The 8,240-nt window shown below is 40.1% G+C and overlaps 1 long non-coding RNA gene across 1 annotated transcript; it reads left to right on the top strand.

The window, feature by feature from the left end:
- Nucleotides 1-235: 235 nt before the first annotated feature.
- LOC121560730 lies at nt 236-4,960 on the top strand. Its single transcript, XR_005999068.1, has 2 exons — nt 236-273; nt 4,888-4,960. It is a non-coding gene; the product is annotated as an uncharacterized LOC121560730 (long non-coding RNA).
- The last annotated feature ends 3,280 nt before the right edge of the window (nt 4,961-8,240 follow it).

Genomic DNA, 8,240 nt, shown 5'->3' on the forward strand with positions numbered 1-8,240 from the left:
TAACACTTTTTGGTTACTACATGATTCCATATGTGTTATTTTATAGTTTAGATGTCTTCACTATTATTCTACAAGGTAGAAAATAGTAAAAAAAGAAAGAAAAAACCCTTGAATTAGTAGGTGTGTCAACTTATGACTGGTACTGTATATTACACCAACTGACTGGTTCTTCTGATGTTGTTCACACAGGAGACCATGTTGAGACATTCTCTACATCCAGAGAGCAACATCAGGAAGATCACAGAGCTAAGAGGTCTCACCACTGCCCACATTGTGAGGAGAGATTTTCCCAATTCTATCAAAGTTAAAAATACACCTACAAATACACACAGGAGAGAATCTGTATTTCTGCACTGACTGTGGGAAGAATTTCACAACATCAACTAAGCTAAAACGTCATCAGAGAACACACAGGAGAGAAGCCTTACTTCTGCTCTGACTGTGGGGTGAGTTTCTCTCGACTGGGCCACTTAAAACAACATGAACTTATACACACAGGAGAGAAGCCTTACTCCTGCTCTGACTGTGGAAAATGTTTCTCTCGACTGGGGGTCTTAAAAATACATGAACTTATGCATACAGGAGAGAAGCCTTATTTCTGCTCTGACTGTGGAAAATGTTTTAAATCATCAGCTGAACTAAAAGTTCATCAGAGAACACACACAGGAGAGAAGCCTTACTCCTGCTCTTACTGTGGAAAGAGTTTCTCTCGACTGGGCCACTTAAAACAACATGAACGTATACATACAGGAGGGAAGCCTTATTTCTGCTCTGACTGTGGAAAAGGTTTTATATCATCAGCTGAACTAAAAGGTCATCAGAGAACACACACAGGAGAGAAGCCTTACTTCTGCTCTGACTGTGGGGTGAGTTTCTTTCGACTGGGCCACTTAAAACAACATGAACGTATACACACAGGAGAGAAGCCTTACTCCTGCTCTGACTGTGGAAAATGTTTTATATCATCAGCTGAACTAAAAAGTTCATCAGAGAACACACACAGGAGAGAAGCCTTACCCTGCTCTTACTGTGGAAAGAGTTTCTCTCGACTGGGCCACTTAAAACAACATGAACGTATACATACAGGGAGAGAAGCCTTATTTCTGCTCTGACTGTGGAAAAGGTTTTATATCATCAGCTGAACTAAAAGTTCATCAGAGAACACACACAGGAGAGAAGCCTTACTCCTGCTCTTACTGTGGAAAGAGTTTCTCTCGACTGGGTGACTTAAAACAACATGAACGTATACACACAGGAGAAAAGCCCTACTCGTGCTCTGACTGTGTAAAATGCTTTACAACATCAACTAAGCTAAAATGTCATCAGAGAACACACACAGGAGAGAAGCCTTACTTCTGCTCTGACTGTGGGGTGAGTTTCTCTCAACTGGCGGATTTAAAAATACATGAACGTATACACACAGGAGAGAAGCCTTACTCCTGCTCTGACTGTGGAAATAGTTTCTCTCAACTGGCGGATTTAAAAATACATGAACTTATACACACAGGAGAGAAGCCTTACGCCTGCTCTGACTGTGGAAAGAGTTTCTCTCGACTGGCGGATTTAAAAATACATGAACGTATACACACAGGAGAGAAGCCTTACGCCTGCTCTGACTGTGGAAAGTGTTTCTCTCGACTGGGGGATTTAAAAAGACATGAACTTATACATACAGGAAAGAAGCCTTATTTCTGCTCTGACTGTGGATGTTTTTTTAAAACAAAATATGAGCTAATACGTCATCAGAGAACACACACAGGAGAGAAGCCTTACTTCTGCTCTGACTGTGGGGTGAGTTTCTCTCTACTGGGCAACTTAAAACGACATGAACGTATACACACAGGAGAGAAGCCTTACTCCTGCTCTGACTGTGTCAAATGCTTTACTACATCAACTGAGCTAAAAGTTCATCAGAAAACACACACAGGAGAGAAGCCTTTCTCCTGCTTTGACTGTGGGGCGAGTTTCTCTCGACTGGGCACCTTAAAACAACACAAACATATACACACAGGAGAGAAGCCTTAATACTGCTCTGACTGTGGAAAATGTTATAAAACATCAGTTGAGCTAAAAGGTCATCAGAGAACACACACAAGAGAAAAGCCTCATCAGTTGTCTCAGACCAGTTAAGATTAAAGTCACTTCATTCTCACCTCAGAAAGGAAGTGGTAACAGTGAATTTGATAACAGTAAGAAAGAGTAACACTATTGTAATCCTATTGTTTCTCACTGTGAGAGAACTGTGCAGAGGAAAGGGAGCGTTATAGAATGTTAGCCTGTCTTGACTTTACTGATCAGTGTTCACCTGGTCAGTTTTGGTGTGTTTTGTTATCTTCTACTGTAAAGATATTGAGATGACCTTGGATTTGCCCTTAGGGTTGAATATCCTCGGTAAGGTCTGATAGATGACTGGGTGGTACTGCTTTCCTCTGCAGTTTTCTGTGGGAATGAGCTAGTTCGGACACTCATCGGTATAACACAAGACATGCAGCAAGAGGTTTCTTCACAGTCCCCAGGTCCAGAACAGACGCTGGGAAACACACAGTATTAAATAGAGCCATGACTACATGGAACTCTCTGCCAGGTAACTCAAACTAGCAATAAAACCAGATTCAAAAAACAATAAAATAAACCTTATGGCACATTACAAAAATAATAACAGGAACTTTTAGCTCAGCTGATATTGTGAAGCATTTTACACATCTCATATGTATATACTGTATTCTATAATATTCTACTGTATCTTAGTCCATGTCGCTCTGTCATTGGTTGTCCATATATGTATATACTGTATTCTATAATATTCTACTGTATATGCCGCTCTGTCATTGCTTGTCCATATTCAGTTGAAGTCGGGAAGTTTACATACATTTAGGTTAGAGTCATTAAAACTTGTTTTTCAACCACTCCACAAATTTCTTTTTAACAAACTATAGTTTTGGCAAGTCGGTTAGGACATCTACTTTGTGCATGACACAAGTCATTTTTCCAACAATTGTTTACAGCCAGATTATTTCACTTATAATTCACTGTATCACAATTCCAGTGGGTCAAAAGTTTACATACACTAAGTTGACTGTGCCTTTAAACAGCTTGGAAAATTCCAGAAAATGATGTCATGGCTTTAGAAGCTTCTGATAGGCTAATTTACATAATTTGAGTCAATAGGAGGTGTACCTGTGGATGTATTTCAAGGCCTACCTTCAAACTCAATGCCTTTTTGCTTGACATCATGGGAAAATGAAAAGGAATCAGCCAAGACCTCAGAATAAATTTTTGTAGACCTCTACAAGTCTGATTCATCCTTGGAGCAATTTCCAAACACCTGAAGGTACCACGTTCATCTGTGCAAACAATAGTACGCAAGTATAAACACCATGGGACCACGCAGCCGTCATACCGCTCAAGAAGGAGATGCGTTCTGTCTCCTAGAGATGAACGTACTTTGGTGCAAATCAATCCCAGAACAACAGCAAAGGACCTTGTGAAGATACTGGAAGAAACGGTACAAAAGTGTCTATATCCACAGTAAAATGAGTCTTATATCGACATAACCTGAAAGGCCGCTCAGCAAGGAAGAAGCCACTGCTCCAAAACCGCCATAAAAAAAAAGCCAGACTACGGTTTTGCAATTGCACATGGGGACAAAGATCGTACTTTTTTTGAGAAATGTCCTCTGGTCTGATGAAACAAAAATAGAACTGTTTGGCCATAATGACCATTGTTATGTTTGGAATAAAATAATGTTATGTTTGCAAGCAGAAGAACACCATCCCAACCGTGAAGCACGGGGGTGGCAGCATCATGCTGTCGGGGTGCTTTGCTGCAGGAGGGATTGGTGCACTTCACAAAATAGATGGCATCATGAGGAAGGAACATTATGTGGATATATTGAAGCAACATCTCAAGACATCAGTCAGGAAGTTAAAGCTTGGTCGCAAATGGGTCTTCCAAATGGACAATGACCCCAAGCATACTTCCAAGTTGTGGCAAAATGGCTTAAGGACAACAAAGACAAGGTATTGGAGTCGCTCACAAAGCCCTGACCTCAATCCTATAGAACATTTGTGGGCAGAATTGAAAAAGTGTGTGCGAGCAAGAGGCCTACAAACCTGACTCAGTTACACCAGCCCCTGTCAGGAGGAATGGGCCAAAAATTCACCCAACTTATTGTGGGAAGCTTGTGGAAGGCTACCCGACACATTTGACCCAAGTTAAACAATTTAAAGGCAATGCTACCAAATACTAATTGAGTGTATGTAAACTTCTGACCCACTGCGAATGTGATGAAATAAATAAAAGCTGAAATAAATCATTGTCTCTACTATTATGCTGACATTTCACATTCTTAAAATAAAGTGGTGATCCTAACTGACCTAAGACAGGGAATTTTACTAGTATTAAATGTCAGGAATTGTGAAAAACTGAGTTTAAATGTATTTGGCTAAGGTGTATGTAAATAAGGTATTATTGTTTTTAATAAATGTGAAAACATTTCTAAGAACCTGTGTTTGCTGTTGAGGATGATATGGCTCATAATTTGCATGACTTTTGCCCCTTTTTAGCTTTCGACTCTTACCAACTTTTAGAATAGTTTCCCCCCTTTTGTATTGTTCAGCCTACTGATATGAAAACATATGTCGCCTGGTACAGCCAGAAGAGGACTGGCCACCCCTTTGAGCCTGGTTCCTCTCTATGTTTCTCCCTAGGTTCCTGCTTTATAGGGAGTTTTTAGTAGCCACTATGTTGTCTCTCCTGGCTATCATAAGATGAATGCACTAGCTGTGGGTCTCTCTGGACGGGAGCATCTGCAACATGACTAAATTGTAAATGTAGTGCTTGATGATGTATTGTATGTATTTTTTGTGTTTCCTGTTTGTACCCCAGGAAGAGTAGCCGCTGGGGATCCTAATAAAATACTACATTGTACTGAATGTATCAGATAGAGATGATGTGATGATCAGTTTTCACCATTAGTCTGTTTTTGGACCATTTATGAATGTGTTATTCAATGTGTTTCTATTGGATATAGTAGTAAAGGCCAAATTCAATATTTAATCAAATCATTTTTAAATATATATTTTTATAACTAAAGGGGTCCTAAAATTCAAAATCAAAGAGAACGTTATAGAATGTTAGCATTTCTTTACTTTACTGATCAGTGTTCACCTGGTCAGTTTTGGTGTGCTTAGATAGCTTCTACTGTAAAGATATTGAGATGACCTTGGATTTGCCCTTAGGGTTGAATATCCTCTGTGAGGCGTCTCACAATGGAGTCTGTTGGTTGACTGGGTGGTACTGCTTCCCTCTGCAGTTTTCTGTGGGAAATGAGCTAGTAGACACAACATACACTGAGTGTACAAAACATTAAGGACACCTTCTCTTTCCATGACATAGACTGACCAGGTGAAAGCTATGATCCTTAATGATGTATTTGTGGTGTATTTATTATAGATCCCCATTAGCTTTTAGCAGAAAACAAGAAACTGCAGTTGCAGTGGGCTAAGGAATGAAAACACTGGAGAATTTGAAAAACATTGCCTGGTCTGATGAATCCCCGTTCCTGCTGTTTCACGCTGATGGGAGGACTAAGGAATGGAGAAAACCATGAGTACATGCATCCATGCTGTGTGTCAGCATTGCAGGATGGTGGTGGTGGTGTGGGGTGTGTTTTCATGGCAGACATTGGGCCCCTTGATAAAAGTGAAGCAACGAACATGACAGTGAATTCCGCTAACTGCATTGGCCTGCCAAGTCACCAGATCTCAATCCAATTGTGCATCTGTGGGAGGAGATGGAACGAGCTATTCGGAGTAGAGATCCACTCCCAGCCAACCTGACACAACTGTGGGAAGCATTGCAGTCAACATGGGCCAGCATCCCTGTGGAACGCTCTACACACCTTGGACAGTCCATGCCCCGACGAATTGAGACTGTTCTGAGGACGGGGGACGGGACGGGACGGGACGGGGTGCAACTCAATATTAGGTTCTGTTATAATCTCCACCCGGCACAGCCAGAAGAGGACTGGCCACCCCTCATAGCCTGGTTCCTCTCTAGGTTTCTTCCTAGGTTTTCGCCTTTCTAGGGAGTTTTTCCTAGCCACCGTGCTTCTACACCTGCATTACTAGCTGTTTGGGGTTTTAGGCTGGGTTTCTGTACAGCACTTCGAGATATTAGCTGATGTAAGAAGGGCTATATAAAATAAAATTGATTGATTGATTGATAGGAAGGTGTTCCTAATGTTTTGTACACTCAGTGTATATCAGATAAAGATGGCGTGATGATCAGTTTTCAGCATTAGTTTGGGTGGATTATTTTATATTACTAAACAACTTTTGTTTAATGATAAACAGGCTATGAATTGACTACTTGTGTTTTTTAAATAGTCTTTTAAAACTAGGTTCATTATTTTATTCATTGATTATGAATGTATTTGGATAACTGTATTGAAGTTAATTGATCTGGCGGCAGGTAGCCTAGCAGTTAAGAGTGTTGGGCCAGTAACTGAAAGGTCGCTGGTTTGAATCCCGAGCCAACTACATGAAAAATCTGTCGTTGTGCCCTTGATCAAGGCAATTAACCTCATAGGGTTAATTATTTCATAGGGTTTTCACAGGTACATTATTTTCCCATTTCAATCTTATACCAACCAGATTGAATTTACAATATAGGGGGGTTGGCAACTAGGTTTGGCCTCCAGTCAATTTGTTGCTGAGCTTGTAGCTAGTCTGCGGGCCAGAACATAATTAGCCTATTAACAAATAGCCTATAGCTGCCCAATTCATAGTCCTACACAGTGTAGTTACACTACACATTTAACACGTGGTTAGTGGGCTAATCAATTCAATGACCATAACATAATAATGTCCATCTGATTACAGTGGTAAAATCACCAATGTATTTCTCCAATATCAAACCGGTGTGTCTTGTTTTTAACGAAACTGTCGCTGTTTGCGAAGAGTTCAATCTGAGATGTTATTATGAATCTAAGCATGGTACTTTCAGAAGTAGATTCAGAAGTCTGACGCAGAAAGGAAGGTAGGCCTAAGGAGTGAACACCCTGTGTGTTTTACAGTGGCCATTTTATTATGGACATATTTGATTATTATTTAACCTTTATTTAACTAGGCAGTTCTTATCGAATTACACAAATCTACAAGGAGTCATTAGAAACCATATTTGTTTAAGCAAGTCAGCCATATCAGCTATGTTTTTTTAAGGCAGTAAATGAGGCTGAATAAACTTTTTCTCGCTGCCAGACTAAGCTCCGGTGGCTGATAGCCAGGTGTAGAAGTGGTAGGGATTCACTCCATGGTGTTGAAAGGAAAGCTCAAACTTTATGCTGGACCAACAATAATTATGTTACAAATGGTTTAAGCGTTACGATATTGTCACTAATCTGGATTTAGACTGTCTGCTACTTCAGGTCTAAATAGGGGTATAATCTATACCTTGTGACAGTGTAGGACTACTGAAACCATTGTAAGACATACTTTTTGTTAGCCTTTAAGGCGTCAGCATGCTTCCCAGCCGAAACAGTTCGGAAGAGTTTGTGCATATATTATGACAACATTTTGTGAGGTTTTCGTTTTGGACTTTCGGTAAGGGTTTTTTCGGCTTTTCGGGAACACAACATATTTTCCTCGAGGCAAGTCGGTAGTCGAACTCTCACGCCCTGCGTTGGTGATTGGTCAACAGTAGGGATTCTTCAATAAAGTCTTTGTTGTCATTAAACTTGAGAAGACTTCGTTTTCATGCAGGTTTTTTCATTCAGAAATACTGGACCAAACATCTTAGTTAGATGTAAAATTGCACGACTAAGATTTCCTCGGCAAACGTCAACATTAAAGACGGTTTCTTGAGTTTTCTGACTATTTTGAGGGAAGTGGCTATAGACCCTTTTCCAGGACATGACACACTGACGTCACAAACAGATGCGTGCGACTCTTGGAGGCAGTAGTCTAGATTCACATTTTTATTACTTCTAAACAAAATAAAGTTTTTGGGTTCTCATAGGCTTAGAATTATGTTTTGATTCTTGCTTTAACAATCGGTAAGATTATATTTGGTTGTGATATTTGCAAAATAACAATTTTGTATGCAGCAGTTGTAAACGCCTATTGCAAAAGCTAGCCAAAGAGCCATTTTACTGGTTGAAGTTGAAGTGTTTTTTTTAAGTGTAATGCAGTTGATTTGTGATGCCACCAACATTATATTAAGCAGGGCATTCATACGAC

Source organism: Coregonus clupeaformis, unplaced genomic scaffold, assembly GCF_020615455.1.
Source record: "Coregonus clupeaformis isolate EN_2021a unplaced genomic scaffold, ASM2061545v1 scaf0784, whole genome shotgun sequence".
NCBI classification, from domain to species: Eukaryota; Metazoa; Chordata; class Actinopteri; order Salmoniformes; family Salmonidae; genus Coregonus; species Coregonus clupeaformis.